Source organism: Puma concolor, chromosome E2, assembly GCF_028749965.1.
Source record: "Puma concolor isolate L17-30 chromosome E2, mPumCon1.1.hap2, whole genome shotgun sequence".
Lineage (NCBI taxonomy): Eukaryota > Metazoa > Chordata > Mammalia > Carnivora > Felidae > Puma > Puma concolor.
In genome coordinates, this window is record NC_141681.1 from 49,732,503 (window position 1) to 49,756,797 (window position 24,295).

The following is a 24,295-nucleotide window of genomic DNA, read 5'->3' on the forward strand; positions in this document are numbered from 1 at the left end:
CCTGCAGTCCTCCTGTACTATCGTTTATCGTTCCGGTCCCCCGTCATAGGACATCTAGGTATTCCCGATTGTAATGATCCCCGGGTGACAGGTGAGGACATCAAGGCTTAGAGAAGTCCTTCACATGTATGAAAAGCTAAGGCACCATCCAAGGGGAGCTGGGGATGGCTCGGGTGCTGGAGATGGTTCCCAGCCTCACTCAGGGCAGGGCTGAGGGGCCCTGAGTGGAGGGAGAAGCTTGGGTAGGAGCCCCCAGACAGAAGACAGGTGACCTGTCAGAGGGGAGGTGGGGGCGCTTTGAAGAGAACAGCCTCTCCAAGCCCCCAGACCCATGCACGCTGTGGGCCTGAGCGCTGCCCCGTCGGGCTCCCCCCAGCCCCTCTCACTGTCTCCCGCCCTGAGCCCACTCGCTGCCTGCTCCATCCTTGCCAGCTTATCAATAGGTTAAGTGGTCAGGTCAGTGATATTGACCATTTGATTAGGACCTTGTCAGATCAATCCCTGGCTCATCTCATGGGTCTCCTCCCCTACCCACACCCCCGCCCTGTTCTTCCGCGCCAGGGAGCAGGTGGCTGCGGTAGAAGCCTCTGCCCTCCGCTATGCAGCACCCCAGAACCGGGAGTCCTCTGGCAAGTTCAGAGAAAGTGAGAGCCAGCCTTGGCCTCACCATCTCCCATCCTAGTCCCACCGGGCCCAGAGCCCGGAGTGCCATCTCCAGTTCTGCTCCTGCCTTGCTTTCCCCGCCCCGCCAGGGCCTCGGTGCTAGCTTCCTGCACCCTCTCTTTACATTACATTCTCTTGCTTACTGTCACTAGATTTTGTTTGCTCTGTGTCCCGTGTCTCTCAGAGTCCGGTCAGACGGAGCTGCCCTTTCTTGGCTGTGTGACCTTGGGCAAAGGACTTCACCTCTCTGAGCCTCCATTTCCTCCTCTGTGTCTTGGGGATGCTCCTCACCAAACGGGGTCGTGGGGATTCTGTGAGATCACATCTACAGAGCAGCTAAGCATGCCTGGCGGCCTGGCCTGCAGCTTGCACTGGGGAAACACCAGCTGCTCTCGCTAAGGGCTACTGGGCTGCACATATTGAGCTCCCGTGTTTGGTGGGGGGGGAGGGGGCGTTGCTCTGCGCATCTTGCCCTTGGTGGCAGTGTAGGTGGGCAGTCTGCGTGTGGGGCCAAGGGGCACTGTCATACTCAGGCCTGTCCCATGCTCCAGCTCAGGATCATACCCCGTCCTGGGTGATGCTGGGGACTCCCCAGAGGAGCCAAGCCCCAAGCGAGCCTCCAGGAGCTCACAGTCTGGCCGGTGGGTAGCAGACAGACCAGGGAACACACATTTATATTGGCTTTGAGGAGAGCTGAGGGCTTTCTTTCCTTCTCTGAGTGAACATTGGAAACTTCTTTGTGTCGCAGCTGCAAGGAACATAGTCTCCCGAGTCAGAGAACTCGGGACTCAAATCCAGGCTCCTCCATTTCCTGTGCCAGATCCCTAGAGGCCAGCTGCTTTGGCTCCTTCTCCCTCAGAGTCCCCATCTGTGAAATGGGGAGAAGGCATCTCCTAAGTAGCTCCTGCCATCTTCCAGCTCCAAGGCACTGCTCTGTCTCCTGCACAGGGGAGACGTTATTTCCTGGGGAGAGGGGTCTGTCCGAGGGCGTATGAGGGCACAGGGGCTGGGAGCTGACAAGAGGAGGAAGGGCCCAGCCGCGGTGCTGCTCATCATGGGCATTGGGCACGGTGGCTGAGGGTGGCAGAGTGCAGACGGGAGAGCTGAGCGTGGGGGCTGCTGCTGGAGGGAAGTGCCAACATAGGGCACTGCCCCCAGGAAGACCCCAGCCCTCGGGCAGTGTCTGCCTCGGAGGCCCAGGGATTCCCCCGCCCGCCCGCCATCACTTACACCAATATTGACGGTTAATGCCGTGTCGCCACCGTGTTCAACACTCAGCGCGGCTAATTGTTTTGACTGGGAATCGGCAAGGCGATTAAACGCCATCGATTTTGCCCTGCGCGCTGCATCGATTTTTAAATTTCCTATTGATCCCGGCCCTAAATCTCCTTAACCAAGACCTCACCGTGGAGATGACAGCCGCTGATTAGCTCCGGGCAGGGGTGGGGGGGTGGGGGTATGTGGGGGGAGCAGCCCCTGAGAGGGGAGAAACCCCAGCTCCTCCCTCCCCCCAGGGAACAGGGGTCCTGGTCCCCTTCCACCCATGAAGATAGAGGCCCCAGTAGAGAAAGGGGGACTTGGGAGGGTGGAGTTGGGGGGACCTCTTGTTCCTTTTACCCCCTTTTTTTTTCCCGTTTGGGCTTTGCTCTCTACCTGTGGCTCTCTCCACACCTACTCTCTCTGTCTGCCCATTTCTTCTCTTCCCTTTCCTATCCATCCCTCCGTCCATCCATCTGTCCATCCAGTCATCCATCCGTCCAGCCATCGTCTCTCTCCCTACTGTCTCAGTCTGTCTTTTTCTCTCTTTTCTCCTTCTCAACTTCTGTCCAGCCTCCACTAATTCCGTGTGCGTTTGGCTGGTCCTGGGCCTCAGTCTCCCCACCTGTGCCAGCATATTTGCCGTGAGATAGGAAAGTAGTATACCAGACTTCCAGGTCCATGGCCATCCTACCTGTCCCCCTCTTGTCTCCCCTCTCAGGACTGCACGTATGGGGCACAAAGGTGTGAGACCGATGTGGGCTTACCGGCTTTGTTAACTCCCCCACAGGGCTCTCTCTTTTTCGAAGGATGGACGTTGCTCCTCACTGTGAACTCATCAGTACTTGCCTGGAGAAGGTCTCCCTGACATCCTGTCTCTTTTGGGAAGTCTCTCCCTATCTTACAGTCCCCGCTCCTTCTCTGAAAGCCCACAGGAAGCAGGGGCAAAAGAGATCTCTGTGTGGGTTCCTTTCCCAGGAGGACCATGTTCCCAGAAGGCAAGAAGCCAGGTTTTCAGACAAGGCACCTGGGCCCTTGCTCTCTAACCAGCTCCCTCCTTCACCCAGCTCCACAGGACCCCAGGGAAGCCCCATCTCTTTTCAACCTCGTCCACTGCATCTGTAAAGTATGGCCGATCCCAGCTGTCACTCTGCCGCCCTGCAGGGCTGTGGACACTCTTTGGTGACTGGTCTCCCCATGTCCTCTCTGTCCTCTCCATCTTCTGCACAGCACACAGTGGGACCTTTCTAAAGACAAAGTGGCTTGTGCCCCTTCCCCTAGCTGCTAGGTCCAGGCCCTGTGGGGTGCAGCCTCTGCTATCCCTGAAGCCTCGTCTTTCCCACTTGTCTGGTGTCCCCTGGGCAGGTAAAGGCCTGACATTTCCTTCCCTTCCTCCCGGCCCTCTGCCTGACTAAAGTTTATTCGCTGTGCTCTGCTCGAGGGTAGCACCCTTCTTAAGTCTTCCCTGACTCCCCCTGGGATTCTTGCAGCACTCTCTCCTTACCCCAGCATGTTAGCATTGGGTCTTGCCTGTGAGCCCTCCAGCAGACAGGGCAGGGACCTTATCTAATTCACCTCTGCACCCCCACCCTTGGTCCAGAGCCCAGCCTAGACACACTTCCATATCTGCCGATTAACCCAATGAATAAATGAATGAATGAATATGTGAGTCAGAAATATCATCAGGACTTTTATTTTCATTTCCTTGCAGCACGCAGGCACCTGATGAGTAACTCAGATGTCTTTCTCGTTTTATCCCCCCACCCGTCCTCTGAAATACATAGCTTGTGAATTAATTAATCCCTCCATCTGTCCACCCCTTCGCTCATTGCCCATCATTTTCTTTTTTTTTTTTTTAATTTTTTTTCAACGTTTTTATTTATTTATGGGACAGACAGAGACAGAGCATGAACGGGGGAGGGGCAGAGAGAGAGGGAGACACAGAATCGGAAACAGGCTCCAGGCTCCGAGCCATCAGCCCAGAGCCTGACGCGGGGCTCAAACTCACGGACCGCGAGATCGTGACCTGGCTGAAGTCGGACGCTTAACCGACTGCGCCACCCAGGCGCCCCTGCCCATCATTTTCTTACTGGGGCATCCTGCATTTGGAGGGCCCTCTGCCAAAGGCAAACACTGTAAGACACAGTCCCTGCCCTTCAGGGGGCTTCCAGTCTGATGGGAAAGACAGATGTTCAACAAGGCGGGCAGTGGGATGCCCATTTAAGAGATGGGGACACTGAGGCTCAGAGCCCGGAAATGACCGCTGAGGGCAACAAGTGGCTGGCAGGACCTGAGTCCACATTCGCCAAGAGGTGCCTACGGATGGTGCAACAGGAGCTGAGTTCCTCTACTTGAGGAGTTGCCTCATCCTGCCCGAGTTGGGGATGCTTCACATATTCCCTAGGAGGCTGACTCTCTTCTCCTCTCTTTCCAGGTTCTCGACTGGACTGGGTTGGTGGCCTGAATGTATTAGCTTCGCTGCGTTTGCCCAAGAGGTAAGGGCCACGGCCTCAGAGCTTTGCTTATTGCTGTGCTCCGGGTCCTGTTCCCTTCCAGGAGTCCCTGCTTTCCCCTCCTATTCCCTGGCTGCACCCCAGGAGTGGTGCCCTTCCTTGGTTTGCTCTGTCCTCCACGAGGTTAGCCTGTTTTGCGTTTTTATGCTCTGTGTGTCCCGTGGCTTTCTGGCCAAACAGGTGGTTCTGGGTGTGGGTGACCGTGAGGGTTTCTGCTGGTGAGTATCATGCTCAGCAGGAGAGAGATGGATAACTTGGTGGCTCAGATCACAGCTGGGGGGCAGACACGCCTGTGTGAACCCCCTTTCTTTCCCTTCCTAACTGGGAGTGACTTGGGATAGTCAGAGCCTTCATTTCCTCATCTATAAAGGGAATGATAACAGAACCCTCCTCAAGCGCTGTCCTGAGGGCGGAAGGCTAGTGAGGCAGTTCAGATTCCAACTCCAGAGCCAGATGGCCCCTGTGCCTCATGTGAGTTGTGTAATCCTCAGTTTCCCCATCCGTCAGAGGAGGGTTATAACAGCACCCACCACACAGGATGGGAGGATGAAAGAAGTGACTCCATGGAAGTATATGCCTCAGGAAGCAGGAGCTCAAAATACAGCTGGAAGATCCCCTGAACAAGTGAGGATTTGTGAGACCCCTCCTTGGAGCCCACTGAGACTCCTAAACAGAAGCAAGTGCTCCCCAGCAGCTCAGCTCATGAGGAAACGGGCTCTGGGCATGTGCTCTGGTGTTTGCTCCGCTCAGCCTGATGAGGCCCCGGTAGTGAGGATCCGGAGAGAGGTGGGACAGGGCCTCTGGGGTGGGACCTGCACCCCTACCACCACCATGCTGCCACGTCTATTTCTACCAGAGCATCTTAACCCACAGGCCTCAGGACTGTTCAGGTTCGGGATGATTCTGGTTCCCTGGAAAAAGCACACATCCTGTACTCAGACCCCTGCATTCCTTACCAGTTAGAATAGGGTCCACGGATGGGTTTCACGGGGTCTGGGGAGGCCTGTGGTGGCCCTGTACCAGGGCTCAAACACTCATCTGAAGAAGCAGATGAAAGCTGTGTCCCAGGGTCTGCAACCTGCGGTCGTAGGAACCACAGTGGACTAGAAAATGCATTGCGGTGGGAGACTGCTCTTCAGCTCCACTCTCTGTCTCCCTGCAGAGATGCAAACCCCACTTGCCAGATTTTCCAGTTTTCCAAAAGAAGTCAGATACCCAGAATTTCATGTGAAATCTCCCATTAAAAAAATGTTTTTAATGTTTATTTATTTTTGAGACAGAGACAAGATGCAAGTGGGTTAGGGGCAGAGAGATGAGGGAAACACAGAATCCGAAGCAGGCTGCAGGCTCTGAGCAGTCAGCGCAGAGCCCTAGGCGGGGCTCAAACTCACGAGCTGCGAGATCATGACCTGAGCCGAAGCCGGACGCGCAACCGACTGAGCCACCCAGGCGCCCGTCTCCCATTTTTTTAAATGTTGGCTACTAACACAAAATTTCAAAAGTCTCCCTGTGGTCCAAGCCGCATGGTTTGGACAATCTTTGGCCCATAGAATTCTAGTTATACAACTTTTAGTATAGACTTTCTCTTGGGAAAACCCATCCCTGTATCTCCCCAGTTGTGCTCCAACTCAGGATCTTCACAGACCCCCTGAAACCCACCCATGGACCCCGTTCTAACTGGTAAGGAATGTGGGAGTCTGAGTATAGGATGTGAACTTTCTCCAGGGAGCCAGAATTGTAGCTTTGCCAGGAACTTTCAGGTGCCCTGATGCTCTTGATGTTGAAAAGAGGGTCAAGGAGGAGCTTCTTGCTGGCTCGGTCAATAGAGCATGCGACCCTTCACCTCTCGGTCGTGAGTTCAAGCCCCACATTGGGTGTGGCACTGACTTAAAATCAAATTAAAGTACATATATATATGTATATATATATATATATATATACATATAAATTACATATATATGTATGTACATATATATGTATATATGTGTATATATATGTATATATATATATATATATATATATACACACACACACACACACACACACACATATATATTTAAAAAAAGAGGGTTGAGGAGCTTCCAGTTTGCAGAATTTGGGGACTAGAGGTTGGCTTTGAGGAATGCCTGAAAGTTGGGCTAAATTAGCAGAGGCTGTTAAAGGAATTATGTTTCAGAACTGGCGGAAGTCGCAAACCAGGTCTCTGATTTTCGTTCTTTGTGTTCAGATAGATGTTTGTTAAGCATCCAAGGTTTCATGGACACACGTGTGACAGTTTCGGTAACACATGCCGAGAGCTGTTGCATCCAAATGGCGGAACTGATATTTACCAAGGGGCCACCTCCATGCCAGGGCCTACTCTGGGTATTTTGCATTAATCCTCAGTGCATGCCTGTGAGGTGGATGGTGGTCCCCTGTTGCCAGAGAAGGAAACTGAGGCACAGAGAGGGGAGGCAACTGGCCTAAGGCAGGTAAGCAGTAGAGGCAGAATTTGCGCTCAGGTCTGCCTGAGCTATAAGCTCTTGCTCTCCCACATCAATAGGACTCACCACAGCAGTTCGAATCTCCTTGGGATGGCTGATCCTTATGCTTGGGGGGGGGGTACTTGATTGGGGGGAAACCCCTGAAGTCTTATTTGTTGCCAACCCTGACAAATTTAAAAATGGAGAGGGTTGGATAATGCTTGGGCTATTTGTTGGTTTTTCACTAGAAACTAGAGAAAAATGTACAACAGGGGGTGTTTAGCTGATGGAGTCTGTGAACTAGCCCTGAAGGCTGCTGCCAATATATCTGAGTGGTCCACGGGGAAAGTTCATCCCCCCCCCCCCGCCCCCACCAGACGTGTTTGAAGGAGGCCACACTCTCTTCGGTATATCATTTTGTTACAAAACAACAACTACATCAAACATTGCCCCCACCCCCACTATCCTTTATAGCCGCACTTGGAAGGTGAGTGATTCCACTCCAGTATCTGGAGGCCTCCTCGCCGCCCAGACCCCCTCCAGCCCTGGAGGTGCTGTCTGCCTCTGTGAGCACGCGGCTCCCTTCCCTCCCCTCCCCTCCACTCTCTTGGGCCCTTCTCTCCACTCTTGCTTGAGTTCACTCCTCAGCCTACCTCGGCTCTCCGGCTCTCCCTCTCTGTGTAAGGCTCCCTGACCCCTCACTAAGGCTGCATTGCCCCCTACCCCGTTCCTCCTTCCTGAGCACCGTTACCATGTCTGATCATATATTGTGTGTGTAGTGTCTCCCCCCATTAGCTGTCTGCACCCAGTCCCTGGCACAGTGTAAATGCTCAGTAAGGATTTGTTGAATGAATGAATAAAGAAATGAACACATGGACACATAAACCCAAATCCATCCATTTATTCCTTCTGCCAACATTTCTGGGGGGGTTCTAGTGTGCCAGGCCTTGTGTCTCAGTCTGGTGACACAGAGGGGAGGCAGACCTGTGTGGCCTCTGAGGGGCCCCAGATTGGTGGGAAGACAGGCATACATACCCACTACCCTGAACTCACAGGTCTGCAAGGTGCTGGGGTCAGGAGGGAGTGGCATATGATTGACTTGCCTGGGGGGTGGGGGGTGGGCTCAGGCAGTCTTTGAGAGGAGGAGGTGGTGAGGGGGTTCCTGCAGGGTTAGGAGAAGCCAAGGCTAAGTTACTGTTCAAGTGGGTGGGTCACTACTGGGGACCATGGATGCTGGCCTGGCCTCAGAGTCCCCATGGACAGCTACTGTCCGCTGGACATCCAAGGCCCTCCCAGTGCTGGGCAGGAGCAGGTGGTGTTCCCACTTCGTCTCTCCCTCCCCTGCGTCCTTCCACAAAATGACTTGGTGGCCTTTGGTGTGGATGAGGCCCTGGAGTCCCACAGGTGGCATTCCCAGGGTGCCCGCACACCCTGAGGGAGAGAGTCCGCCTCAGAAGCAGGAGCTCAGCTGTGGGTGAGAGGATTCCATCGCTGGCTCTGGTGAGGGGCCTTGGAGAGAACCCAAGGCTGCTTCAGAGGCAGGGACATGGAGCCATAAGGCAGTCGCTTCCTCCCGTGGGTGAGAGTATGGGTGTGGCAGCAGAATGCTCCACAAGCGGAAATGCAGGTCTGAGTGGCACTGCGGGTGTTCTGCAGACCAGAACCAGGGAGTCAGTATGTGGGGTCGGGGACTTGCTTGGATGCCCCAAGCCCAGTTAGCCACCTTTATGTTGCACCTGGGGCTAGCACTTTGGCTACCGGAATAGGGCATATGCTGTTACAGACGGGCCTCGGGGTCGGGGTCGGGTGGCTGGGCCAGAAAGCAGCTTCAGTGGGGGGCAGCTCCTTGCCTGTGGGTGGGCCCCACAGGGGTGGTCCATAGGGCGAGTCTGTGTGAGGCTGCAGGCTGGAGGCAGTCCTTACTGGGTGTGGAGTCGGATTCGGATTCGAGGTGCTGTTTGCCATCGTGGGATGCTCCGAGGTGTCAGGAGATCACTCCTTCCCTTTGGCTGGCACTGGCTGGGTGGAGATAGCTGTCACCCACCCAGGACTGGGAGCGTCTGTCAGCCACGGGGTGGGACCCAAATACAGACGTGGAGGAGGTGCAAATGGCTTTCCTCTCTCGGCAGCTTCAGGGACTGCTGGATCCCTGGCCTCGCGGTCCCAGAGCAAGTGAAGGCTGAAGTGCCCATTGTCCTGGCAGGCATGCAGCCCCAGGGGTGGCGGGCAGGCACTTGGCCCTAACTCCAAGTAGAGAGCTGGTAGACAGAGGTCAGGCCACAGAGTCTGACCCTAGGTCATTTTAGCAACGTTTCTTGGAAGTCAATATGTGCACTTCCAGCCCACCCCCGGATTGTCCAGCTTACGTTGTCTCTGCTTCTGGTTTCCTTCCTTTCCTCTTCCCCATCCTGGGGCTCCACCCCTGTCCCTTTCTGTTTTCCTTTGCTTGGTTTCATCCGGGTCTTGGCTTGTCCATTCCACCCCACTCCCTCCTTGTTCTGAGCCTGGATCTGTTTCCAGTCTTGCAAGTGGGGTTTGTATGGGTCCACGTCTAGCTTTCTGTCTCCAGAGAGAGCCACATGGAGATGTGGACCTGGTGGGGATAAGGAGGAGGGGGGGGGGTGAGGAAGAGAGGAGGAAAAAAGGTGCTTGAGGGAGAAATAAGAAAGGAGGTATCCCTCTCTTGCCCTTGGCCCACTGCTCCAGGATAGCTTCTCAGGCCCCCTGTACAGCCATCTGCCCTTCTCTGGGGACATGTGTGGACAGGAGGGCCAGAGGAGTCATCTGAGAAAGGGAGAGATGAACTCGGGGAGACTCAGGGAGCACCCCGCAACGGAGAAATGCCTGGAGAGGGGGGGCAGCTGAGAAGAGCAGACAAAGAGACAGGGAGATAGCAAAAAGTCAGCGGGGAGAGCAGGCAAGGGGCTCAGGGAGAGTCAGAAAGAGTGTGTACGTGAGGGTGTGAGAATGAGCTGGTGGAGGTGAGGGCCATCGGCCTGGGGGGCGTGACAGGGGCGGGGTGCACCCACACCTGGGGTCTGCAGCCCCACCCCTCAACAGGCTGCTGTGGGGCAGAGTGTAAGGAACTTGTACTTGGCGAAGGCCCCTGGTGCGTCCTCCTGTGTGTGGAGGGAGAGGCGGCAGGGACTGTGGGAAGAGGCAGATACTGCTCCCACCTGCCCTGTGATCAGGAGCCCAGTCTGCTCCCACCCCTCCCTGCTGCTGTCAGGAGACCGTTCCTGTCTGTCCATCCTGTTCCCTCCCTGCCTTGGCTCACAGGGGCCTGGAGGACTGTGGGCCCCTAGGGCTTAGGCACCCCTGACTTCTGACCGGGGGTGGGGTGGGGCAGGAAGAAAGCCAGTGTGTGTGTGTGTGTGTGTGTGTGTGTGTGTGTGTGCACGCGCGTGTGTGTGTATACCCACGCACACGAGTGCACAGAAAGAGAAACTGCTTTGGATTGAGCCCCCCTTAGCCCCTCTCTAGCTTTGCTGCCTCAGTGTTTTCTACGTTCCCAACTTCCTTCCACCTCCAGCTTCGAGGTCTCTCCCCAGCTGTCTCTGCCTTTCTGTCTTGCTCTCCCTGTCTGTCTTGTCTTTCTGTTTCCCTCTGTGAATCGTTCCCATCCCCCCAACTCCTCAGTCCCCAGCATATCTGGCCCCCATCCATGCTTTATCTGCATGCCTCCATCACTGTGCCCTCCATGCTCTCTGTCTGTCTGGCCCCTGTGTCTGTGTGTCTCTCCATTGCACGGTTGCCCTTCCTCTGCTCCTTTTCTCTGCCGCTTCCTCCTGTGTCTGGGTCTCTTCCAGTCTCTTTCATCCTCTGTCTCTCTCGTCCCTGTCTCTCCAGGTCTCTGGCTGTCCATCCCTGCCTCTGTGTGTGTGTGTCTCTCACTCCCCCTCCCTCCCCCCTTTTTTCTGTTTCTAACACCCACACTCACATCCTACCTCAGGAGTAATTGCTTTTGTCTGGGTTGGACTGGACTTGTGGTGGGGGGGAGGGCGGGGGGAGCGGGTGGCGCTGGGGGGGTTGGGAGGGACGGAGGTCGCTTGGTGGAGTTGAGGTGGCGTCCACTAAAGCAGGGGGTGCTGAGGAGCAGAGGTCCGGCGCCCAAGGGGGAAGGGGGAGGGGGCCGTGGGACCGTCCTGGCAAAGCGATCTGGGGCCTCTGGCAGGGAAGAGAGGAAGGCCCTCACATTTGGATTTGGAGGCGATGTAGCTGATGTAGCCACAGCTATAAAACGGGCCAGCCGGCACCGCAGTGGCAAAGCTCTGCTGCCTCGCCACCCTCCCCCACTCAGAGACCCCCTCCCCGCCCCTGCCAACACTGTCAGATGCACCAAGTCACCATGACACACGCAGGACACACCCAGAGCTTCCATCCCACTCGTGGAAATACACTTGGCCCTCGGCACACAGGGACACGTGGCATCACGTAGACACGCAGAAAGCACACTGGCTCTCTGACAGTCAGAAAGAAAGGAGCTCGCACACACACAGACGCAACCACACAGACAACCGCGCACAGACGCAGGCACAGAGTCTGCACACACAGACACATGGGGGCTCGTTGCATACTCCCCAGATTCTCACAGACTCACGCCCGCCCAGACACACTCAGGCGGCAGCTCGCACACACGGGTTTCCTGGAACGCGAGAACACACAGCCACCATGTCACCTGGGGACAGAAGGTCACCGAGGTGCTGCTGGGGATACACGCACACTCCCCCGAGGGTCAGGCAGATCTGCATACACACGTGTGGGGATGCCCAGAGTAGGGGAGATACTCATGAAAGCGCGCGCGCGCGCGCACACACACACACACACACACACACACACACACACTCAGGGCTGCCGAGGCCCCGGGGATACACCCACAGATTCATGGTCACACGGACGTGACTCAGTAGCTGAGACATTCGGGGACACAGTCCTGGAGTTCCACAGCAGAGCTCAGGGACTCAAAGACACACGGCCGCCCAGGTGCATGGGAACACACGCACACACTATACGTACAGCAGCTAGACAGCACAGCGCTGCCCTGGAACCCCTGTCCGAAGCCTCACAATCCCCCCCGCACTTCCCCCGCCACACACACGTGCAGGCCAGGCCCTGGGGCGAGGCCAAGGCAGCTTCTGCCGACAGAGACCCAAGGATGGGGCAGCCAGGGGCTCTGTGGATGGGCAGCAGGCTGCCTGGGGGTTGCCCCACTGTTCTGGGCATCCATTCACCTTACCTTACTCCAGCACCCACCCAGGACTTCCCCCACTCTGTGGGCTCAGGACAATGTCTCCCCAGCACCCCCAGGTACCCTCTGTCCATCTCCCAGAGGTTCATCCCTCTCATACCCTCAAAGGGCCCCATCTCCCCGAGCTGCTCCCAACTGAGGGGATGCCTGCTTTCTTCCAGGAGGACTGTCCCTTAATTGATCCCAGCCCCCTTACCTGCCAGTGTGACCCCCGTCCCCATCTGCTTCCCTGCCCATTCCCATACTCACCCCCTCTCTTGGCTGTCCAAGCTTTCAGCCTCCCTAAGCTCTCCTGCTGTAGTGGGGGTGGTTGGCAGGATGGGGTGGGGGCTTGGCCCCTCGGAGGTGTGGGTAAGGGGGCCATGGGGGTGGGGGACCTGGGTGCGGCTCTGAGAAAGGGAAGCAAGGCAAGCGGGGAGAGAGGGAGAGGCAGAGGCAGGCAGGCAGCCAGCCGGCTTTATATCCCTGCCGTATTGATCTACCATGTCACAGCCCCGGTCGATAGCCAGCCGAGAAAGAGAGGGAGAGAAGGGAGGGGAGGTTTGGGGGAGGGCAGCGGGACCCCTCTAGTCCTCGGCCCATCTGGGGCCTCCTTGGCAGGCTGTGGGGCCATGTTCCAGCCAGCCCACCCCCCCAAAAAGAGGCCCACCTTATCCTCCCCCCACGTCCTCTTGGCTGCGGCCCTCTCCCTGAGAGCCAGCTTCGTGGAAGAATTTAAGCACAAATTTCCCCATTTCGTTCTGCCTCTGGCATCTCTTCATCTCTTGTGGGCGCAGGGTTTGGGGGGCCGTGTGGAGGGATAGGCTCAAAACTGTTTACTGCCTTGGCTCCCCTCTGCCCTCCACAGTTGGGCTGGGCAGGTGGGAGGCTCTAAGCCAGTGTCGGGTGGGGTTAGGGATGGACGGGAGTGTGAATCTTCCTTTGCTATGTGTTGGTGGGCAGGAGAAAGAACCTCGCTGAACGTCCTCGTCCCCAGCCATCGATAGCCAGGTGCTTGGGAAGGCCCAGTCCACGTTGCTTTCCTGCCCTTTCTGACTTGATGTTTCACCTTGAAGCTGTACCGGGCCAGTGCTAGAGACACATCACATTTAGAATTTCTTTTCCCTGGTCCCCCTTTTTCTCGGAGGAGAGAGAAAACTCAGCTTCTCCCTCTTCTCAACCTCCTCTTCCCTCTTCCCACTCTTCCCTTCCCTTAGAACTTTTTACCGCCTGCCCCCCTACCTAAGCCTCCCAAGCGCTGGGCAGGGAAGGCAGGGATGTCTCCTTAGGTAGGAGCAGAGAAAAGGGTGAGGCTCCAGACAGCACTGAGAACCCTCCATCCTTGATCCCAGCTCTGACTCCGTCTCCCCTCTCTGGGCCTCAGTTTCCCCCCTAGCCCCGTCTAACCCTGCCCGAGCTCAAAGGTTTTGTGTGGCTCTGGGATCTGCAGGGATCAGTACAGATGGGAGGCAGGGCCATGCAGAGGGTGAGACCAAGGCCAGAGGGGTGCCTGCTGCCCCTCCCTCAGCTGGGGCTGCCTGGGTCCCAGGTGCGGGGGACCCCCCCCAGCCCCCAACTCCCGGGGGCTCCGGTTCTTTGTCTGTACAGATCCTCCTCCCTTCCCAGCCCAGCCCAGCCTCCCAGAGAGGTTGAGGAATCACCTTAGCCTTGACCCGAGGGGGAGGGCAGAGGAGGGGCAGGCGAGCCCCACCCCCGCCTCCTGCCCATGGCCATCCCCACAGTCCTTCTCTCCCTGCTTCCCTGAGTACCAGGCCGCCCCCACCCAGCATAGGGATGGCTGTTCCCTTTGTTAGGAAGGGGGAGGGGAAAGAGCTGAGCTGAGGGGACGTGGCCTGACCCCCGACCTCTCCCCTTCCCTCCTCCCATCTGGGTCCCCAGGGGCTCAGAGCCCCCTTGACGGACAGTTCTGACCATCAGCCAAATGGCTCTGGGAGTGAGCAGGGGGCCAGGTAGGGGGGAGGGGAGGAAGGCCTGGCCAGGGCCCTGGGCCCATCAGAGAGGGGGGTATTTTATGGGTGGAGGGAGGCCCTTAGGATGAGTGGCAGGGGAGATAGGCACCCACAGGGGCAGGCTCTGGGGGGAGACTGATTGAACAAGGGGATGTGGAGGCAAAGAGGGGCTCAGCCCAGAGCCAGTAGCTCTGGACGCCCTGTGGGTAGGGGCCTGGCCTGGGCAGGCACCCCCACCCCACCCCCAACCGGCCTTCGGCATTGGGAGTGCAGCGAGTTTAAAAAAAAAAAAATTAAAAGAAAAAAAAAATAACAGGAGCAGGAGAAGCTGGGGGAAAAAATATATAAGAAAAAATATAATAAGAACTAAGCGGTGGCTGCAGGAGAGAGAAAGGGCAGGAGGCGGGGAGGGGGGCGCAGGGGGGAGGGCAGCTCGGGCCCTGGTCGCTGCGGAGGCCCGGCCGCCGGCCTCTGCGCTGAGCCCTCCGCGTCCCCCCTGCCGGCCCCCTCCAGCCCCGATCGATCCAGTTTCTTGGCAATAAAGCATTTTTATTGTCAGCTGCCCTGAATGCCAAATGTGAGCCTGGTCCTGCTCCCCCCTCAACCCGCTTCCTCACCACCCCTCCCCCAGCCCTCCTCCACCCCCTCCCCGCCACCCCCCACTGCAGAACCAGCATCGTCCATCACCAAGACCCCCTCCTCTTCTTCCTCATCCGTGTCAGCCGCAGTCCAGTACATCCTCAATAATCCACCAGGCCCCCTCCCCATCAAGGCTGCTAACCCCAAACCTGCAGGGGAGCAGAAAGGTGGGCTGTGGACGAGTCATCTGGGGGGCCACGGGGATGGACAGGTCGGTGTCAGGGTGGGCAGGCAGGGAGATGATGGCCACAGGTTGAGGGAGATGCGGGCAGAAGTCAGGAGAGCTGGAGCCGGCCCCCGGAGCAGGGGATAAGAACAGGTGGGGGAAGGCAGGCCCCTGCCCCTGGGGCTGGCTGGTTGCGTTCAGGGGCCTGCACCCACCCCTTTCACACTGTCTGGGGACCAGGGGAAGGGGTAGTGTGGGATTGGACACCCCTCCCACACCAGCTCCTCAAGGGCTGGGGACAATGACCCCTCCTCCACAGGACTTCCCCACAGGGGTGTCGGGGGAAGCAGTTTACAGAGGCCCTGGGAGCCCCACCCGGCTTGCTCTTGCTCCCCCCAATTCTGTTCTCTCTTTCTCTTTGTCTCTCTTTCTTTGCATCTTTCTGTCTCTGTCTCTGTATTATTCCTGACTCTCTCCTCCCTCCAGGGATGTAAGAACCCCCACACCCTTCTCTGTTCTACCTGCAGAGTCCCCAGTTATTCTTTTCCCACCACACGCTTTTTCTCTGCCCACTCACTACACACTTTTCCCTCTGACCTCTCCTACCCTGCCTGCCCCCACATCGCTCCTCTCCTTGCACGTCTTTCTTGGTTTCTCCCCGCTCCCTCAGCGTGAAAACAAACAGAGGCCCAGGCCCTTAGAACATCAGCAGGAAGTGCAGAGAGATCTCAAGCCCCTCTTCTCTTCTCCCCGGGGGGCCTCAGTGCCTGGAGTTGGAATGAGTCTGCACCTGCTGAGCCAGAGCAGGAGAACTGGGGATTGGGTCCCCCAGATGTGCCGTGTGACTTTGCTCCTGTCACTTGCCTGCCCTGAACCTCTGTTTTCCCCGTCCTGTGGGTGACCTGTGGGTGCCTTGAGAGTCTGGAGTTCTCTCGGGCTCCTGGGGAGGCAGCTAGGCAGGGTTCTGCTCCAGAGCCTGGTCATAACCCTGTCCAGGTGTCCTACGATGCAGCCTCAATGCCGCAGACCCGCCCTCTCACCTTCTCCTGGAGACCCAGAAGGGGAAGCTGGGGAAAGCCCAAGATGCCAAGACTTTCCCTCTGGTCCTGCCAGGGCAGGTGGTGCTTTAGGGGGTGGTGTAGGGCACGGGTTCCTGACCCCAGGTAACGCTTCCAGCATCAGCCCTGGAGGGCGAGGACAGCATCACTTGTCCCTAGCTCAGCGTCTGCCATGAGCCATGGGTTCAAGAGGTCTCTGTGGATGGGTAAGCAGACAAGGAAGTGAGGAGGAGCCTGTGTAATGGTGGGACATGCCGGAGGAGAAAGAGAGAGGGGGCGCTGAGGTGGGGGGGGGGCTGGGGGCGGGGCTGGGGGCAGAGCAGGGAGGAGCAGAGGGATTGGGACATCTCTGGGTTGAACCGATGGGGAGTGGACAGGTAGGGGGGCACTCACGAGAGGGAGGATTCCAGGATGAACCCCGGTCTCCTTTCCAAGCCACCATCCTTCACCTAGAACTCAGCGACCCCCCAGTCACCAAGCCCCTACACTAGTGCCGCATTCCCACTTCCTCCTGTCAGGCCCCGCAGCTCCCTGGCTTGTGAAGGGGAGTAAAGAGCTGTGTGTCTGTGATCCCACTGGCACGTGGAAAGAGGCAGTGTGTGTTAAAAATGTGGTGTATATACACACACGTACCTCCCCACACGCCATGTGCTTGCTTATGCCTAAAACGTTCCTACTTTTCACCATCATGAAATGTTTTGTCCTATCTTCAGATAATAATTTTCTTTTCTTTTTTTTTTTAAATGTTTTATTTATTTTTGAGAGAGAGAGAGAGACAGAGCATGGGCAGGGGAGCGGCAGAGAGAGAGGAAGACACAGAATCCGAAGCAGGATCCAGGCTCTGAGCTGTCAGCACAGAGCCCGATGTGGGGCTCGAACCCACAAACCATGAGACCATGACCTGAGCCGAAGTCGGACGCCTAAATGACTGAGCCACTCAGGCGCCCCAATTTTCTAATTAGTAAAAGGCCTTCCTAACAGAAGAGCGAAAGATTTCTGTGGGCTGTGTGGGGGAAGGGCCCCACCTGAGTTGGGGCTGGGCTGGACCCTGGGATAGAGATGAGGTTGGCAGGTGACTGAGATGTATGGGATACTGGTGGAGGCCCAGGAGACCTGGAAGGAGGTGAGGGGTCTGGAGACCTGGAAGGAGGCAAGAGGTCTGGAGACCTGGGAGGAGGCGACGGGTCTGGAGACCTCGGAGGAGGCAAGGGGTCTGGAGATCTGGGAGGAGGCGAGGGGTCAGGAGACCTGGGAGGAGGCGAGGGGTCAGGAGACCTGGGAGGAGGCGAGGGGTCAGGAGACCTGGGAGGAGGCGAGGGGTCTGGAGACCTGGGAGGAGGCGAGGGGTCAGGAGACCTGGGAGGAGGCGAGGGGTCAGGAGACCTGGGAGGAGGCGAGGGGTCAGGAGACCTGGAAGGTGAGGGGTCTGGAAGCAGAAGCTGGAGAGACGGGCAGGAGACGGAGGAACCTTATTGGTGGCCATTTCACCTGCTCCCTGGCTGCTTGAGGACAATCCCCCCAGATTGTTACCTTTATGGAGTGCAGGACATGTCAAGACTTCCCACTGCCCGCCTTGACAGCTGAGCGCAGACTTGGGAGTCCCAGTCCATTTGGCTTCAGGTGCCCCTCCTTTGAGAGGTCCTCTCTGATCAACCTTCTCTCCACTGCCCTCTCATCATCCCCCAAACCTTGCCCCCAAGACTTTGCTCATGCTGTTCCCTCCTGTGCAAGAGTAACGGTCCTAACAGCTGCTCCTGACAGCTTACTTCGTGCTAAACTCTCGACCTGCAGGCTCTGGCTGAACTCCCAACCATTGGTGAGCATGGTCATCATTCTCACTTTGCAGATGGAGTACTGAGGCTTAGGAAAGGGAAGTGGCTTGCCCAAGGTCACTAGCCAGTGAGACAGCCATTCAGGTCCAAACAACTCTGGTTGCCCCCCGCCTTTTTTTTCACTGATCCAACTGGTTAAATATTTGTCCAGAGCCCCACTGCAAGAGGTCAAGTTCTGCTGGAGATCCATGGGAAACGTGACTGCCTCCATGTGCCGGGTTCAAATCCTGACTCTTCCACAGACTTACTGTGACACCATGAGCAGGTAGCTTCCCCTTTCTGAGTCTCGGTTTCTCCTCTGGCTCACAGCCACCACCTCCTAGAAGTCAGTGAACGAGGAAATGTAAAATGTCTGGCAGATAAGGCTGCTTGACAAATGGCTGTGCCCTTCTCTCTCACTCTTCCCTGAATGTTGCTCAGCCTCTAGGTTCTAGCTCTTCTGAACTTTTATATTTGAAGAACATTTTTTTCCAGAGGACTTTCAATATTCATTGTCTGTTTGGATCTTCCACTACCCTGTAAGGGAGGAATTATTATCTTGATTTTATAGAAGTGGAAACTGAGGCTCAGAAGACTCAAGTCCTGCCTCAGCTGCTCGGCCCCATAAAGGATCCGTTTAATTGACACATTCCACACCTCTGCTGGGCCCTTGTCATGTGCCAGGCACTGGAGATAGAGCAGTAAACAGAACTGGTGCAGTCTACTTTTGTGGAGTCAACAAACCAGAGTGGATGTGGATCTTTAAGTGTAAATATCAATTAAATAAGCAAAATCAGAAATTGTGATAAGTTACTCCAAAGAAGAGACAGTTTACAGGGAGTCAACAGCATCTGGGCAAGACATTTAAGTGGAACCTTGAAAGAGGAATAGGACTTAATTAGACAAAGAGTCTTCTAGGCAGAGGGAATAGCACATGCAAAGGGCCTGGGGTTGCAAAGAGTTTGATTTGAGGGACAGAGAGGAGGCAGTGTGGCTTGGAGCAGAGTAGGTAAAGGGGAGAGTGATAGGGGAAGAGATGAGAGGTGTGGACAGGAGTCGGATCACACAGGACTTCACAGCCTGGGTTAAGGGGTTTGGGTTATTTCTCTAATGCAGGGAAGCCCCTAAAGTCTTAAGCAAGGGAGTGACAGCCTGATTAAGTTTTAGAAAGACCCTCTTGGGGGGCGCCTGGGTGGCTCAGGTCATGACCTCACAGTTTGTGAGTTCGAGCCCCGTGTCGGGCTCTGTGCTGACAGCTCAGAGCCTGGAGCCTGCTTCAGATTCTGTGTCTCCCTCTGTCTCTGCCCCTCCCCACACATGCGTGCGTGCGCTCTCTCTCCGTCTCAGAAATAAATAAACATTAAAAAAAAATTAAAAAAAAAAACAAAGAAAGACCCTCTTGGGGTGCCAGGGCGAGAGGAGACTATGAGGGTCAGGCATAGCAACACAGAGCCCTGCAGGGAGGAGGCAGGAGGTGGCTCCCAGCCTGGGGGTGTAGAGGAATCAGAGGGAGCTTTGGGGATGGTGCTCATATGGAGGCTCCGAGCCAATCCAAGGTCACACGGCTGGTCAGGAAGAGGGTCTGACCCCGCACATACCCAAGCCTTTCCTGTCACCGTGCTACTTTTTCTCTAGGAGCTCAGGGGAAGCCTCTGGGAGGCAGAATCCTGCCTTGTATCTATTTCATGTTTTCTACACAAACCTCAAAGTGCCTGGTGTTTTTGGTACAGAGGAGAAGTTCACTGCCAGACAGAGGTTCTGCATGGAGGTAACTGAGGGTCCTTCCTTAGGATACTCCACGGAGGAGGTGAGCTCTGAGCCAGGTGGTGCAGGGGGCGAGTCGGTCCGAAGGTGTTTGCTCTCCTCGCGGCTGGCCTTGCTGTGTGAACTTGGAGAAAGTACCGGGGCCCCGGGGACGCTGTTCAGTGTGCGTCCCCGTGTTGCCGTGACTCAAGGGAGGCAACCGACACGGAAGCTCTTAGCGAATTGCTCCTATTGGCAGGAGGCCATAGCCAGGACAGGGATGGGAGGCATGTGATGTCTCAGACAGCAAGTCCAGACCCAAGCCCAGTGTTTTCTGCCAAGCCAAAGGGAAGAAGCGAGTAAGGGTGTGGGGGAGAGGTAGAGCAGCAGGATGGCAACATGGGCTTTGGAGTCCGATTGCCTGGATGCCGACCCTGGTTCCATCTGTGTCAGCCCGGGCAAATGATTCAACCTTGCTCAGCATCAGTTTCTTCATGTGTAAAATGGGCATATTGGCAGTAATTCTCTTGTAGAACCACTCAGTGAGAATATTCAATAAGAAAATGCATGGGAAGTGTTTGTAGCCAGCCGGTGCAGGGTACCGCCTATAACTGTCTAAAGCTGAACTCTGGATTCCTTGTCCCTGAGCTCCTCTAGAAACTTGTCCCATCTCAATAAATGGTTGTCACACCAAAAACCTACACATCTCCCTTGATCCTTCACTTTCTTTCAAATGTCCAGAGAGCTCAGTTTGTTTCCATGGTGGCAGGGACTGTCTCATACGATGTGGGCCAACCTGGTTCCCTCAAGCTAAACGCCTCCGAATAAATGTGGAGCAGCTCCTGCAGACAAGGATCTGTGGATGCCGCTCAGAGGCCACACAGCTCCGAGAGGGGCTCAGAGAGGTTGGGTGGCTTGCTTGAAATCACACAGCAAGGACTCGGCAAGCTCCATAGAGGCGGAGAGGGGCCCAGGCCACTTCTAATTTCTGAGCTTCCCAGTATGCTGAGAATAAAGGAACACCAAAGTGCAGTTAGAGACTCGTGCTCTCAGCAGCAGCAACAACAAAATGCCAAACGACTAATATTTGCAAGGTCATTTATTAAATTATTTGATTTAGTAAAAAAAGATTCATAGTGTCCCACAGGCGGTGTGGTTTGCCAGTAGCACTCAACTGGAAAGTTAAAAATGGGAATCTTGTTCAATGAGGCCCTTCATGAATGTGATACCTGGTGCAAATGCCACCCCTGCCCTTGCGACACGGGGACCTTACCACTATGTGACTCCGAACCTGACGCCTTTTCTGCTGCGTTCAGTTGCTTTTGCAGAAATGCGGGAGGTCCAGGACCTTGTGGTCTTCTGACAGGAGAAACCCGCACAGCAGCACACCCGGTGGGAAGGAGAGCCAGGCTCTGGAATCACCCTGCCCCTTCCTGGTCTGAGCAAGTCCTTGCCCACTCTGACCCGCCTCAGGGTGCTCCTCTGGAAAGAGGGGAAAGTAACAGCACCTGCTTTATTGGATCACTGGGAAGATGTCGGGAGATGAGCAAGGAAAGCACGGAGCAGGTGCCGGGTAGCTGTCTGTACTATTTAGGATAACAGTGGACAGCCTGGGGCCAGGGGCATGGTGGCTTGAGAACTCCTCAAGGGTGGGTGCAAGGCTGACATGCTCGGTGTCCTTAGTTCTCGGCACAAGGTCTGGCACAGTGGGCCCTCCATGAAGGTGTAGAATTGCCTTGCACAGAAGAGGCTTTGGGCCAGGCTGGGTTGGGGATGGGAGCACCTAGGGACGATAGGGGAGCCTGTCCCCTGTGGAGGGCCTGGCCTTTGATTTCTTCTCCACCCCCATCTGCCTCCTTGTGAGGCCAGGCAGGCACTCCCATCAACTCCCTTTTGCATGGTGTGGAGGTCACTGTCCCTTAATTTATTCCTAAGTAAATAGCTACCAAATGCCTCCTATGTGAACATAGCGGTGGGGACATAGTGGTGAACAGGTCAGACAAGAGTCAGAGTGATTATTTTCATGATTCCAATCTGAATGTTAAGCGGTAGGTTCACATGAACACATTATTTAAAATAAATAAAATAAGCAAATAAATAATGGGAGCTCTGCCCAGCCAACAATGGGAGTAGGCAGTGAACCAAAGCTTATGATTAATGCAATTTGGGGTAGCTGAGGCCCTTTTAAAAAAAGGAGGATAAAACTTAACAGGACAGACATGCTCCCTATCCTCTGGTGTGGAGATTCAAGTGGGGGAGGCAGATAATAAACAAGTACGTAACCTGCGGAAACTTGAATGTGAGGCAGTGAGAAGTGCTGAAAGAGGATAGAAATGAGAGAAAAGGCTAATGTGAGGCAGGGTGACCAAGACCTCCCTATTGAGGACATGTAAGTGGAATCCTGGAATGAGTGAGGGAATGGGCCCTGGAACAGCTGGGGAAAGATGGCACCAGGCAGGGGGAGAGCACGAGCAAAGGTCCTGAGGCATGTCAGAGCTTGGGCTTGGGTTGTAGGGACAGAAAGCCAGCAAGAAGGAAGTGAGTGATGGGTGGGGAGCAATGGGAGGTGATGTGGTAGAGGCAGGCTCTGGTCGGGTCACATGGCAGGGTTCAAGGTTAGCCAGCTGGTTAGGATAAGGAGTCTTGAAGCTGGCATATTTGGTCAGCCTCCTGAGGCCTCCCAGGCTTGGGCTGTTAGTACCCTGGACAGCGGCTCAGTCCCTTAGAGCACTTGCAGCTATGGGGCGCACCCTACTGAACACAGACTTCTGTGAAGGTCTGCTTCTGTGGAGTGGGTTAGGGGCAGGTGGGGAGCAAATGATACTACAATGTGTATGAATTGGCCCCTGCCCACAGGAAGCGCAGTCATGTGGACGAATCATAAATGTACAACTTAATCAATCTTTATGGAGCGAACACCTGTGCAGACACCACTTAGGTGGGGATAAAGAAGGCCACCAGCACCCAGCAGCCCCCACCCCTGTGTGTCCCTTCTCCAAGACACCCCTCCCTCCCTCCCTCCCTTCCTCCCTGCTGGAAGTAACCACTGTTCCTCACTTTGGAGATAATCATTTCTTTGCTTTTCTTTTGTAGTTAGTCACCTATGTCTCATTTAATGCATTCTAATTTGAATTCAAAAAATGAATACAATCTCCTATAAAAACCAAAACTGTAATAGAAAAGGTTAAAAGCTCTCTGCTTTCCCAGTTGGTCCCCTCACAAAAGGTAGCTGTCATTAGTTAGTTACCTTCAGACTTTTTTGTCTGTGTTTGTCAATTCTTGCACACCCATAGAAAAAGTATGGTGTTTTTTTTTGTAGCTGTTTTACATAAATGATATTAATTTGTATAAATCCTTCTGCAGTTTGAGTTTTCACTTAACAGTGGCTTGGACAACCTTCTGTGTCTGTACCTGTATGTCTGTCTTGTTCTCTTTCATAACCGCATACTGGGGAGATGCACATACTACTATAATTTACTTAGCCACTGTCCTATTGGTGGCATCTAGGTTGTTTCCGATTTTTCTCTACTTCAAACCTTGATGTGATGAACACTTCGTGAAATTTCTGAACTCCTTGACGGTGGCAAGTATTATGTTTAAAATTAGTGAAGTTCCTGTCAGCCCATGTTACTGCCCCCATTTCACAGAGGAGGACCCTGAAGCTCAGAGAGGTGAATTCACTTGCCCAGGGTCACACAGCAAGTGAATGAAGGAACCCGTTTCCAAATCCTCATATGTCTGACTCCTAAACCAGTGCTTATATACACCGTATGGATAATTACAGTCTGCAGAGTGCGGGCCCCAACGCAACAAACATTCCTGGAGCCCTGGCAGTCTGCAGGCCCAGGGCTGGGCTCCTCCTCCACAGCAACAAATCTGATGCCGCCCTGCCCTCAAGCTCTGCCCTGTGGGGCAGTCTCCATGGGAAGTAATTACAATGCAGTACCATTGGTGCTAAAGCCCAGAATGTTGCCTGGAGCTGTCAGAAGAGGAGGTCATTACTATTAATTGGGACTCTGGCAGAGTTAGAGAAGGCTTCCTGGGAGGGGAAATTTGAGCCAAGGCTGACAAAGGAGGCAGGAAGGCCAACCCAATGTGTTGAAGAAGGTGAGCTCTGAGGGCAAAGTAGCTGCAGAGGTTGGCAGAGGCCCTTACCCACTTGGGCTTGGAGAGCCAGCCTTGGACTTCATTCTGTGGGCTCTGGGAGCCTTGAGGGATTTACTCATTCAACAGAGAAAGTTGGAGCACCTACTGTGTGAAAGGCACTATCTCAGGTGTTGGGAATGTTACAGTGAACAAGGCAAAAAAAAAAAAAAAAAAAAAAAAGACACCTGCTTTCAGAGAGCTTACATTTCACAGGGGTAACCAGACAGTAAAACAAGTTGACAGTAATTGAGTTCTAGAGAGTGCTACAATGAAAATGAAACCAGGTGATGGAAGGCAGACAGAGTAAGGGAGGGCCCCTCGGAGGAGGCAGCCTTTGAGTTGAGTTCTCAGGGACAAGAGGAATGGAAAGAGATGGGAACAGCATTCTAGGGGAGGGGTCAGCAAGGTCAAAGGCCCCAAGGTGGGGACAGACTTGGCTTCTTCCAGTGTGGCTGGGGTGCAGTGCTCTCCATGGGGAGAGGTGAAGTCTTTCAGGGCCCTGGAGGCCTTGATGGTGCAGGGACCGGGCTTGTCTGAGGGGCAGAGGGGAGTTATTGGAGGGCTCCTAGACCAAAGGACGATGGCCTTTGTGCTTCAGCCTTTGGACAGCTCCCTCCCTGCACGTGGGACTGTCAGTGGC

At 55.2% G+C, this 24,295-nt stretch overlaps 1 protein-coding gene and 1 long non-coding RNA gene across 2 annotated transcripts in view; one reads left to right on the top strand and one right to left on the bottom strand.

Annotated features, from left to right (window-relative positions):
• The window catches only part of POU2F2 (POU class 2 homeobox 2), a 77,206-nt gene that overhangs the window by 12,612 nt on the left and 40,299 nt on the right, over positions 1-24,295 (top strand). The window contains exon 2 of the mRNA XM_086689914.1: positions 4,355-4,415. The gene's annotated coding sequence lies outside the window, so the exon portion shown is untranslated. The remainder of the gene's footprint in view (positions 1-4,354; positions 4,416-24,295) is intronic.
• On the bottom strand, positions 7,781-12,566 carry LOC147573632 (uncharacterized). The gene is made up of 2 exons (XR_015244902.1): positions 12,393-12,566; positions 7,781-9,488 (listed from the first exon to the last, which is right to left on the bottom strand). It is a non-coding gene; the product is annotated as an uncharacterized LOC147573632 (long non-coding RNA).